Source organism: Eleginops maclovinus, chromosome 17 (genome assembly GCF_036324505.1).
Source record: "Eleginops maclovinus isolate JMC-PN-2008 ecotype Puerto Natales chromosome 17, JC_Emac_rtc_rv5, whole genome shotgun sequence".
Lineage (NCBI taxonomy): Eukaryota > Metazoa > Chordata > Actinopteri > Perciformes > Eleginopidae > Eleginops > Eleginops maclovinus.
The window spans coordinates 6,211,852-6,225,492 of NC_086365.1; the positions used below are offsets into that span (position 1 = coordinate 6,211,852).

Sequence of the window (13,641 nt, forward strand, 5' to 3'; positions counted from 1 at the left end):
GGGTTGTTTGATCTAAAATGGATCAATCACTGCTTACCTGAATACAGTAGTTTTCAAAATAACACAATTTGAATACCAAGTCTACTTTCCGTGGTTTATAGGATAATTACTTAGGGGACAGAAATAACACAAATAATACACATGTGCAATATTTACAGTTAAGGATCAGTCTTACAGGTCGCTTAATGTCAAATGAAGTGCAGTGCAAAACTACACTGTATGAAGACATGGATGATAGCACAACATGTCAGATAAATCCCATCACTTGCTATATCCTTGCAGATGTATGTCTCTTAAATATGGATGAGTTAAATCTGCACAAAAGAGCTACCGGAGAAATGCTCTCTTTAGCCTTTTCCATAACAGGACAAGAGTAGCTGAATTATAGATAGAGGCAGGTACTGTACTGCCTGTGGGACACTAACTCCTGCAATGCAAAACTCCACTGCTACAAAAAGACTTGGCTGTTTTACCCGCCCTGCACACTACCTGTGTGCAAAAACCCGCATTGCACTAGGAAAAAAGAATTTCCCTTTTACATGTACAAAGTAAACACAAGAGGGGCAGATCTCTGCTCTCATTGCTTATAGATGCACAATGAAAAATTGATGTCCAGGAGATAGAAAAGCCGCATCATTGCTATGAAAATTTCAGTTTGGGGTGTAGTGTACAAAGAGGCTGAGATATGGGCGTGTGAGGTGGAGTGAAGCGTGACTGATGTGTAGCCGAGGTGGAATTCTTTAGTTCAGGTGCAGAAGGATAGCAGATGGGAAGCTGCAGAGGAATGAGAGCTCTTTGGCTGCAGAGAAGACCAATAAAACAGCATGGGGCTTATTCAGACAGACCCAGACCGCTCAACTGCAGCCCTTCTGCTGCGGCATCTTCCACACACACCCTCCCCCAGAGCCTGCATCAGCTTGGGTGTCTCCAACAACTTTGGCCTCAGGGCGGATGGCTCTCTGACCCCGTGCTGCGGCTCGACCCTTGTCCTGCTCTGGCTTCTGTCACAATTTTTAAGGGATTAGTTCATCTAAGCCATTTGAGATAAGTAAAAGTCAAGCCTCAAGTCTTAATAAGCTTATAAAGTCAACATGGAAATTAGGTTTTCCTTTCAAAGCTGTGTTAAAAGCTGTGACAAAATTCATTGAATGTATAATTTTATTTCCTAAGTTTGTGGCCATATAAGACCCCCAGGACTCAGTAATAACCAGCTCTCGCAGCAGACAAGTCTCAATAACTCCTTTTTGTGATTGAAGTCAAAAGTTTAAAGTTAAATCATGGCGAATAGGGAGAACTTCCCTGTGTTACACATCTGATTTGACTGCTGATGTCTGAGGCTTATCCAAAGTTATGGGGTCCTTAGTTTTTTGGAAAGAATGCTGTGTGATCCACAAACAAGAAAGTGATTTGTTTTATTAGGGCTGGGGTAGAACTTTCAGCCAACAGTGTGTCAAAACCTAGAAACAGGATAAATAGCCTAGATTCCTATAAATTATGCACATATTTTTTATTCTGCACATGTGTAGCACATCTGACTTTCTTTCAGGAGACCAATTAACAAAAGTCTTTTTATTAGCCCACATGGTTTTCCCTATTATTAATCAAGTATTTTTGTTGTCTTAACTCAACCATTAATCCAAAATGTCATGACCGTGATCTTTTTTTTTTTTTACTATAACTTCCCTTAATCTGTTTGTATGTAATTGATTAAACGAGAATAAAAGAAACAAACATTTGACATAAAAACACAGAATCGTTTAGTACTGACATCATTGTCTGGCGTTAGCATTTACCACTAAGTGATAATATCTTTTTGTTGTTAAATAGGTGAATCGACCCACACCTTTCCCTCCATGCGTTCTCAGAGAGACGGGCGATGTCCGGGTGAAATGTCTGGCGTGAAAACGTCTCACAGCTGCTAAACTCATCGTCAGGGGAGTAAGTCTCCTTTTGAGTGTCCTGTGACATCCCACCAGCTCAGGTTTAGTCACTTCCTTTGCTTCTACCTTTGATGATCCCCACTGATATGAATGAGCTCACTACCAGCCTCCCTGGAACTTGTAAAGCACCGTGACACTCGCCAGGACGGGTCTCCCAATAAAAAGTGCATTAGTGTTTGTTGCCATGAACCAAAATAATAAATACTTCAATTAATTATGTCGAGCTCTTCAAATTCGAGAGACTCCAGTGTAGAGTCTGCCAGGAATATCTGCGACAGCAATTAAATCTCCACAAAAAGAGGTCAGCCTCAGTGAGTGGAGTTATATTTCCAGTGGGAAGTAATGATAATTGTGTTTATTGTGCATTCCTTGGCTGAAAGCCTAATGAATTTTCCATTTCAGTATTTCAGAGACACTGCTCAAAAACTAATATTGATGGTAGTAGAAGTAGAAAACTGCGTAGCTGAACAAGCAAATACTCCCAATCTTGCCAAACTGGGTCTGTCTGTGATTGTTTGGCTTCCATCTGGTTCTGTTAATGCTTTAAACACATGAATAGTATTTAACTAAAAGGAGATGAGGCAGAGAGTTCTTCCATCTGGATTTACATTTGAGATTTTCTAGTATCTTGGTCTGGGAAGAATTTAAATGGTAAACAAGTTACTCCGTCTGTCCCGGCTCTCACAGGACAGTGTGTGTTCCTACCACACCCCGTCACTCAGTTGTCAGCGGCTCTGTTACAAACACATGCTCCTTAACACACACGACTAGCAGACGCAGCTTTGAACAGCAAAATGTGTGTATTTCAAGTATTAAAACTTCAGGCGTACTAGTTTAATGACATGTGAAAGCAGCAGAGAACACTGATTATAGACAACACTGTTCACACTTAGAAAGGGCAATTAAAACTTAGCCATACTATAAAGTTCCTTTTAAAGCATTTGGTTAAATAAAGTTATAAAAAATACTAGCTGAACAAAATAAACAATTCATGATAATACAGAAACTGCTATAAAGTCATGACTCATATTTTGGAAATGCATACTGTATCAAACATAGACAATACACCCAAGGCATGTGGATGTACAGCATGACACCGTAAACTGATGTAATATTGCACAAGTTTAAAATAAATGTAAGCAGCAACTTCATTTGTAATATTAGAGGGTAATGAGATTGTAGAGTCAGTTTACTTTTAGCTATTTTCACTGGTTGGACTCTGCACCTGTTATTCTGCTGCCCACCACGTCCACTCTGCATCCGCTGTGAGATCTGCTCCACTACAGTGTGGTGCAGTACAGCAGGTAGACCCCCTACCTACAGACACAGTATCCAGATTAGTCCCTGGTCCATGAACTCACCTTATAGGGGCTTCCTCCAGTGCTGGTCCCACTTGGAAAAGCCAGGTACAGCAACCAGGTCTTATTTATCCTGCTTAGAATCACCTTGTTTCCAGTTTCCAGCAGTGACACCAAAGAGCGAAAATGCTGCTATTCCATCCAAGTGCTCACAGAGCAGGCTTGACTGAAAGAGCACAGGAGAGAAGAGGAGAGAGGGAGGAGAGTGAAAAGACAGAGAGGGCTGGTGTCCTATTACACACTCTCCACTGAAGTCTCCCTCCCCCTTCCCCTCCTCCTCCTCACCCCTCCCTTCAACAGTCATTCCCCTTCCCTACCTCTGTTAACTAGACATGCAAACTTTAACATGTACAGCTAAACACATCGGAAGTGGAGGACGCCTACCTCACACAGAGAGGGTGAAGCAGGAAAAGTACCCGCACACTAAAGCTGCTTTACTCCAAAAATATCAAATTAGTTCCGCCATGATATGAGTTATACCAGACTTTTCCCACTTGTTTCCATGTTGCCAAATATTACGTAGCTGACCATCAGTATTTCCAAAATAATGACTCAGTTTGTAAGTATTAAATGGAATAACGTTAATCACCAGACATTTCCTAGGAAATTATAACTCAGACCTTAAGTTTCACAATAATAGCGAATCAAGACACAACGTCTACAGCTATGCTTGCCTCTCTGTGTAGCTGTGCTTAGTCACAGTAGTGCTTTGAGCTCAATTTAACTGCAGCATGTTAACAAGCTCACAATGACAATGCTTAGATGCTACTATATTGAGCTACGTTTCAGTGGTTAAAAGTATTACAATATACCAGGGTATTTTGTAAATCCTAATGTTTTTACTTTCAATGCTGTCCTAAATACATAAGCTCTGCTATCTATGATGCTGTATCCATGAGACGAAGATGGCATCTACGAGTGGTTGGGAAAACTTTAAAGTATTAGTAAAAAAGGAAAACTACTCTTACCCTCTTTCATTATGTAGTTGTATAAAGACATAACAAAAAGTTCCCCCAGTTTATGATCATATGACATTCATTTAGGAATTATGTAGCCGGCTTCTGATCTCTGCTTAGGGCTAATGGCTAAAGGCTACATTAGATGCTAATAGCCTAACACCAAAGCTCTGACCTAAATGTCTGAGTTTGAGTTTCACTGTGGGTAATAAGGTGCCAGGATGAGACAACGAAGAAGAATGTGTGGAATAAAAGACACTCTCTATAGGAATTCGATGCTACATTGATGGTGTAGCCGTGTGTTAGCATGCTAATATCTGCATAACAGCAGTCAACGCCGCTGAGGCTGATGGGAATTTTATTGATTATTACAATTAATGTCTGTACACAATTTGAAAATCCATTCAATAGTTGTTTAGATATCTCAGTCTGGATCAAAGCGGTCAACCAGTCAAATGGTAGACACTAGCCTAGAGAAATTGAAAACAGTCAACTTGTTTATTTTTCTTTGGCTCATGCATTCTTTCTTAAACAGTCCTTACCATTCTGTATTTTTGAGGAATGTTGCTACACAGTAAATGGATTTCATCAATATAATAGATAGTGAAGTGACGTACTAACATTGGACATTCTTCATCCTATGTGGTCAACAATAAAAAAAGATGAGGTTATGTTTTTGGTGAGAGGAGCACACAAACCACGACAAAATAACTTACAACTAACACACAATCATTTTTAATGGGCTCAATGGGGAAAGCTTGCTCAGCACATGGATCTAAAAAGGCTTTGAAGAGGTTCTAAAACATGCCAAAGCTGCATTAACACAAACCGATTCCTTGCTTTAACACAAGTCCAAACCAGACGAGTCAGGAGTCTAGAAGGACTTGGATGTGTTAACCACTGGCAATATGTTTTTGGTTTACCCATTGCCATACAGAGCTCCTCAGAGAAAAACTATGAATGGATGCATTTGTGTTACTCCTGAGTGTCATATTCATTTCATTACAGGTAGGATGTGAAGATTTATACACTTAAGCAGTTTGACTTTAGGTGGAATCAGAGCTTATTGCTAAAATCACATCTCAGGAAAGAAAGAGAGTGTGTGAGGCAGGTCTCTGATGAAAGCCTCTGACAAGCAGAGAAAGTGAAATGGGGGGAGGAAAAAGGGGATTGCTGGTGGCTGAGACAGGAGGAAATAATTACCTTTCTCCCTGACAATGGAGCCTGATTTACACCTCACCAATTAAAGTGTCAGAATAGCCCACTAGGGCAACGAAGGGTTTTCATTTGTCCCGATGCACGCTCGTCATTGGTGGAGCGGAAGAATAGAAAGTGTCTGGTGAGAGAAAAATAGAGATGTGGCATACCTATCCCGACCGGACAACAGAGCTCCAGCAGTAAGTTAACTTAATGTTAGTGTGATGAGCCAAAGAACATAATACCACATCGATATCTGACACTGTTACAGCGAACTATGGCTTAAAGTAAGGGATCATAAATCCTCAATATAGATGTCTGACAAAATGGTTTGTTCCAAAAATGACGATGTTGGTCTCAGTCTGGTCACGCAACATCTCTCTTTCACTAGTTGCAGGTGGCTAGGCTTACTTGCTGGCGAGAGCTGCGCATGTGATGCTCCTCTCACGCTTGATAGTGTGGCCACGCACACACACAACCTGTCCCTTGTTAGCACTGCAGATGTAATGCATTTGTCACACTGACGTTAAATGCGCAGGCCAGGGTCAGGGTAGGCCCTCCAGTGATAATCGCCATGTCACATGCACATGTATGCATTTGGTCGGATCAAAGACCGGACTGCAGCATGCTAATATACTATCACCATTGCGGTAATCTTTTATTATGGTTTACTTCTTACATTTCTTTTATGGGTTTGTCCTTTCCTTTGAGAAACATGATCAACTGAAGACAGGAAATCCATTTATTTCCTGTAAAGCTGAACAACCAGGAAATCTCACAAATTCTGCCAGTGTTATTCTGTGATTTGCATGTTTTTTCTGACTCTCCAATGATTGGTTTCATTTTTCTTAATAGTTTTCCAAGATTGAAGAGAAAAAGATTATAGGAATTTGAAGCTTTGGTGGGGAGGCAACTAACAGTTTTTTTAAGTGTCAGAAAATAGTAATAAATCAACATTTCCAAGAGCATAGGATATATGGATAAGAATGATTTAAAACAGAGTGGCAAGTCTTCACATATTTTAGAAACGGGAACCAGTGAAAGTTGCCTAAATCAAAAAGTCCATTCTCAGAGTTGACAGGTCTATATGAGAGAATTCACTGGACTGTGTAACACTCTCCAAAATCTGTCTGATAGTTTATCTTGTACAGTAATACAATGCTTCTTTAAATCTATAACCTATTAAACTTGCAAAGCGAGGAGCCATCTACATTCCAGTCAACGTAATACAGCAAAAGACATCCCAATTAGCTGGTTGACGAAAGCTTAACAATGATTATTAAAACATCAAGGAGGCAGCCGGCTTGTCATTCCCCAACCTGATGCTTGATTGAACCTTAAACTGATTGGTGTGCTGCACATATTTTTCCTTGAATAAAACCAGATTATTCCCATAAGGGCAGCTGATCAGATTTTACATATGTTCATTCCATCTGTGCAGCCAGTCACACTTGTGGCTGACACTTCTGTAAGCCCATGAAAGTGCAGGAAAACAAAAGGCAGAGATGTGAATAATGGGATTGCTAATTAGCTGCTAGGCACCAAAGGAAAGATCTGATTTATGCTAAACAGAAATAGGCAGCGCCCTTCACTTTTAACAGCTCACTCTGGGAGATTAATTGAGAGGTTTAGCCACCCTTGCAAAAAAGAGGTGAGGAATTCTTCCAGAGTCACGCTCCATGTCCAAATAGCTTCAGAGAAATCTCCATGCAGCTCTTTCTGAGTGTCTAAAGTCATCAGCTGGAACCCATACAATACTGTCCTGTGTGGTGCTGTGTGTGGCAACGCTCTCGGCTCTAAAATGTGGAGTGATGGGGCTGAACAATTTGATGGCGTGTGAGAGGGTCATTCCATAATGGGAACACAAAGGCGGTGCAGAATCTCGTGCTGCAAATGAAACAAAAGGTCCATCACAAACTGGCACAGAAAAGAGGGAATAGAAAAGGTGAAAAGGGAGAGGACAGACAACGCTGGTGATTAACCACAGAAAGGAAATAATGAGTGATCTCACTAGAGTGATTCATTTGTCCACTTAGTTTTGTTCCACTGAAACACAACCAGACCCACATTACAGCTCTGTTGGGTTTGGATCTAAACCCAGTTTTTATGGATGTAATTTAGCATTTCTGAGTGTCTTGCTGTACCAAAAACAGTTGTAACTTAAGCGCTGTTAAAATTTTCACTCTTACTATATACATACATGGTGTGAAGAAAAAGAAAACTTCAAGACAAAGAAGAGACTCCCCCATATTCACATTGAAATTGCTTTTCAAACAGCAACTATTTATACCTTAGGGTCAAAACCGCCCAGACAGTGCCGGTGAGACTTAACAAAGAAAGCTGCCAAGTCATTTAGCAACATATCAATTTCCCCTAAGCTTTCAAATGTATGCAAAAACTCAACAAGATAACATTCAGGTAAAAGTAACTTTTACAAAGAGAGTATTCCACTGCTTTCTCACTCCCTTGGCCCGACTTGGTACAGACCAAAAATGCCTGGACAATCAGGGAAAATTGTCAACACCTGGTGGAGAACATTAATGAAAGCACCATTGAGATCAAAGAAAACAATAAACTAAAAAACAAAAGGCTATGTCACAAATATATATATAAGTGTGAATGTTATTTTTACATCTATAAAGTGCAACCACACGATCGCTTGCAGAACGTACTTTAGTGCACAATGTAAACATATATTACAGAGTCAGACTGATATCCAAAGTTTTTTTGGGGCTGAGAAACATGAGGAAATGCAGTCTTAATATCATTTGACTATAATTTAATATAAGTGAAGAGAACAGTTTTTGAAACAAACAACTGTTTCCTGATGCAACCCTGAAGAACTGTGCCACTTTGTCTAGCAGAAAGGGAGAGGATACTTCTGCATGATTTTATTTTAACGACAGAATCGAGCCTCATTGCCCCGTCCGTCCCTGTTGTACCTGACAAACTATACACATGATCTCTCGCGTGCGTCTCCTCTCACATAACTTTATCATTTCCTGTCCTCCACACTTCCATCTCATTGGATGGGGGACGTAATAAATCAAATTAAAAGTTCTCTACTGGAAGCATTTACCTCCACCGGGGAACTAATGGAATCTGGATATGATTTATCCCACTTCCTGCTTCTTTTGTAACTGCTATACTGCATATGAGACTGAGCTCCACACTTAGATTTTAATAGAAAGAACGCCATCAACTAGTTAATTAGTCAGTCCAATAAACTTAATCAACTTACATGTAAAACAGTCACTGTTACACAAGTTGTGGTTTACAGAAGCAGCTTTACAAGCTTGTTGGATTTATATGCTGTTTACTGGCTTATAAGCAGCTTGCCAGATATTAAAAAAAATCACTGTATTAGAGCAGAGTAGTGTTTTGTGTTGATCATTTTTTAATGAATGCTTCCGATTTCCAGATAGAAGACATTGTTGACAATTGTTTTTACGTATGTCTAGGATTAGCAAAAATGACTACATCCAACCTCTTGAATTTAGGATTAGGTTTCTCCTCAAGAGGCAGGGATGTTAAAACTTGTAATGACAAGTGGATACTTGGCTCTTAGTCTGGATGATCACTTTGGGATTAGACACTATGAGACAACGAGCCCCAGAGACTCTGGTTTTTGGATCGACTTGATGAATTGGGCGAGTGACAGCCGTTGGGAGGAGAGTCCTGGAAGCAGATCCTGGAATAATGGACTTTCTGGAGGGAGGAGATGTTGTAAGAATGATGTTTTTAGAAAGCTGTTGGCCACCGAGCTGGATCGCAGTGTTGGGGATTCCACACTGGAAGTAAGTAATGGCCAGATAAATTGATAGTTTGGAAAGCTGACAGTGTTAGCAACAACTGAGCAGGATGAATAGCTGATATTTGATAGCCAGTCTCTGAAGTAAAGAGACATTTGAAGAGGGGGCAAGAAACAAGAGTTTGGAAGGGAAAGAGTGTAAAGAGCTTTAAGAAGATGGCAGCGGTGTTGCCCCAATAAGCTTGGAAGAAAAGTTGTCTACAGGAAATTTAGTTTGAACTACAGGGCAAGCAGGAATGCTGAGACAATAGCTGTGAGGTCCAGATTTTACTCGAAAAAGGTTATGCTAAGTAATCTTGAAGGACAGCATTATACTTGGCCTATGTTCCAGAAGATGCCATAAGTAATAATCATATTACATTTTATTTATCAACTGCGTCATTAGGTGCACAAAGACGCTTTACAGAGGTACACAATAAGATGAAAAGTCCAATTAAAATCGAGCAATAATAAGTAGCCGATCTTTAGGAAACCTGTCTCCTACTAAATAAAGTTCCTGTACATTAAAATATATTCACAATTGGTTAATTAAGTTTAGCCCTAACCCGAACCCTAATTGAAACTGCACCAAAAATGGGTTTAAATAACAAAACTATGGGTTGGGTTTAGAAGAAACATCAAGGTCAAGCTAAAGATAAGCACGTGTTGAGTTACTGATGAAGATTTAAAGTCAAAGTTGACTTCTGAATCCACACAAGATAAGAACAGCAGTTACCTGACTGAAAGACCTGTGTTCCTTTGATCCATCTGGACGTTGATGAAGGTTGATTAGAAGTGTATTTTTTGATACAGACAAGATAAGTTTCCCTGGAAATGACGAAGCAGATTTCTTGGATTGGTATGTCATTGTAACAGACCAGACAAGAGGACAGTTTGGAAGGAGAAATGGGGCAGAGTAACAGTTCAGAAGGATGGAATTATATTGAGGTCAACACAGTTTATTAAAAAGTAGTAGTTGGCTAGAGAAGAGGAAGCCGCAGAGCTCTGTGTTTGGGGCGCCCGCAGAGTTGGCTGGAAATAAAGCATCTGTGTAGAAAAGAGGCAGCTTTACTGTAGGTACAAAGATAACTCAGCCCAATTTGGAACACCTGGTAACATCCAGATTGAAGACATGTGGTGAAAGATGGGATTGAGGATTGTTTGAGCAGTTGGCAAGAATTTCAAATCAGAAAAAAAGTTTGGGAATCAGCGACATAAGGTCCAGCCGGTCCGTGATAAGTGTGGTTACTCTTTGCAGACTTTTATCTTGCTCATTTACTCTTGAAGAAACCATTGATTGTACAAGTGTTTCTGTGTTAGTTTTCTTATGTATTTAAAAAGTAAAGTTTTCAAAATCAATGTACTCATTTAATTCTCTTTATCCCTCAAAGCTCCCAATAGTCCAAGACTGTTATTCACAGTGAAACACATAACCACTCAGCAGATGCTATTAGCTACATTTATTTTAAAGAAGAGCATACCACAGAGAAACAAAAAAAGACTGAGCTGCATGCTAAAAGAAAACCCTTTCTGCTACATTCTTATTCACCACAGAGAAAATCAATTTGTGGCCTGTCAGCCACAGCTCATTAATCTCGTTACTGTGCCTTCTGCCGCATTTTATTGAATTTCATTCCTCATTTCCCTGAATTGTGACATGTCATTTAAAAAAAAAAAGAGTGCTATTAGACAAACAACTGCAAATGGTTGATCTCAAGCACAATTTACATCGGAAAACACCAAGTGACTTTTAAGATAGTGCTTGGAAACATTAGAATGGCTACATCTGGTTTTAGACTAACATGTACGTAACTCTTTGACCCTCTGAAAAAATAGCTTTGAGCTAAATCAGCTGATAAGAAAAACAAGTTTTCCTATCAGTTGATTTCCCTTTCTCTTGTGTCAGGAACATGTGGGTTTAACCTCCAGTTAAACTCTCAGATCATCAGCACGGTTGATTTGCTCCAACTTTGATAAGATCTTCAGTGATTACGTAGACAGAAAACACCATCACTGATTGATACTGATTAGAGATCAATCGCCTGGAGACAATCCTCAACAAGCAAATTCCCCCCCATTTATCACAATTTATATGACCAAAGCAAATACTTTAGGATGGAGACAGAGATAAAAGCATGTTTGTTTTATCTACATCTGAATTCCTGTAATTTGACTGTCACTGTGGATCACTGCTGTGACTTCAGATCTCCATGCAGCTCCTCTACAGGAATTCCAATCAGTCGGAAAGGAGATTCTCCTCAGGGATTTTCTCTCAATCGGCTCAGAGCTACAAGGTCACTAAATAGCTGACATTGTGTCCAATATATATTCTGTACGCGTTCCTAGCTTTAAGGAGATCATGTCAGCATCAATATGGAGGGTCATGATTGTCCGATTGAGCCTTCATTGAAGGTTAGGGGTCACCTGTCTATCCCGGCCCTGGTGTCAATCACAAGCTGACCTCTGTGACCGGGTCGAGAAATGTAGAAGTTGCAGATTTTTCTGCTGTTGCTGTTACTCCTTTCACTAGTCAAAACACGGTGACTGTTAATAGTGGGAATGGTTTTAATTAAAAGGACTATGAGAGCATAAAGAGGAATAAAGAGGCCAAGTGCTCTGTCAGTTTCACACATATTAAAGCTAAGAACCTTTAAAGAGAACTGAAGCTAAGAATCATTGCATTCCTATGACATTAGCCAGGCTATCCCCCAAATGTATCGCAGATTTTGAAAATTGGCAAATGGAGGCAATTACATAGTATCTGTGTGCGATCAAAATATTTTTCTCCCTTGAGCTAAGCAGAAGCTCCAGTCAAAATTAAAGTCACATGCTAAATGCACGTCAACATTTATTCACTGAATGTCTTAGTTACACGCCAACTTTTCTGCCTCAGCCAAATGTAAACACTTTTTGCAATATTTCAAGATCATTTTCTAATTTTCGCCACACCTGTCTTGGTCTAACATATGCAAAAAAGTGCGCCTCAAAACAGGTGAAACAAGTGTTGCACCCCTGATGGAACAATCCCTCTTAACTGAGCTGTTAGCTCTCAAAACTAGCATTACACTTAGACTCCCACATATGGACAAACCAGGTTTCTAGCTAGAAGACATAAACTCCATTCCACTCTTAGCTAACATTATCACTGCAAAATATTGTGAAATATTAAGCTGAAAATAGTTTGAATAAAAATGGCCAACAGAAATGCTTTTAAAATAACTTCCCTTCTTAAACTCAGCGTTTCTGTTCTCTGACCAGCACTATGAGAGTATGTGGAAGTCTTGCATTACAGAATGTGATGTATACACAGAGCATCAAGCTAGAGGAAGCAAGCGTCGTCCGTCTTAGCCAAAGTAAACACCTGAAGTTTCCCGAACGCACCCTTACCAACCATGTTAAACACCAGCAGACAGCTAAATGGGACACTTTGCAACAATCATGGCATTGTTTGAAATGTAAAGATAGATGGATACTATGCATCAACAGGCAAAAATAAAAGCCCTTGATGTATTTTTTGTGTTTTACTATCTCTCAATGAGTCCAAAGGGTGAGGACTTACTGCTTGAGAGTGGCTAAATGCTAAGGATATACAACCCCATCAGGCTGAGAGCCAGGGTCTCTATAGAAGCACAACTGCCATCAATTTCTATACATCAGCAGATTGTTCTGACTCACAGAAGCCACAGCCCCCACACGCTACCTACATCATGAACAGATGTGCCAGGAGCTGCAGCCCCTGATCAAGCGACGCATGACGAATGGCTGAATTTCACCAAAGGTCAAGGGCCAAGTCATATCCCTTACCCGACCCTGGCATTAGACACAGATGCATGATGTCAGTTCCCATGTGTTGGGACTGGAAGGTGACTGCAAGCCCCTTTAACACGTCTTAGACTTCCCCACAGAGCCGCAATCCCCGCAACCACTCACCATGAACCGTGAACCTTCAGTTCCCAGATACCCTCCTTCAAATTATCCAGTCCCAGAGGTGCTGCACACTTTCTTCCATTCACCTTCACCCGCCATTCCCCTCCGCCAACCAGCCCCAAGACACCCACGAAAGCCATTCACCTGTGGAGGGAAGCACATAGAACAAGTTCAAATTATGTCACAGCTTGTAGGTCATAGTTTCAGTATGTCCTGGCCTTGGTACTCCTGGTGCACAGCAGCTTCTTTTTTTTTTTCCATTTATCGAACACTACACAGACCCTCCACAAATTCCCCCCAAAAAAGCACAGCTGCGCTTTTGTCCTTTCGCCAGGAACATTTGCCCTTCTTTCCACAGCAGAATGGAAGACCTAATATAAAAGCTGTTGTGCTAAAGCTTTAAGGATGAAGAGAAGGCAATTTCGCATTCGGCAGATGTTAAATTTAACTATGCATTATCTGTATCATAAAAG

At 40.3% G+C, this 13,641-nt stretch overlaps 1 protein-coding gene across 4 annotated transcripts in view; it reads right to left on the reverse strand.

Annotated features, from left to right (window-relative positions):
• Positions 1–13,641, reverse strand: part of sema3c (sema domain, immunoglobulin domain (Ig), short basic domain, secreted, (semaphorin) 3C) — a 54,722-nt gene that overhangs the window by 31,323 nt on the left and 9,758 nt on the right. For 2 of the 4 annotated variants that reach the window (XM_063905589.1, XM_063905592.1), the window contains 2 exons: positions 13,172–13,312; positions 3,302–3,464 (listed from right to left, as the gene is read on the reverse strand). The gene's annotated coding sequence lies outside the window, so the exon portion shown is untranslated. Of the gene's footprint in view, positions 1–3,301; positions 3,487–13,171; positions 13,313–13,641 lie in introns of those variants that run through there. The other 2 variants (XM_063905593.1, XM_063905591.1) reach the window with 2 other exon arrangements.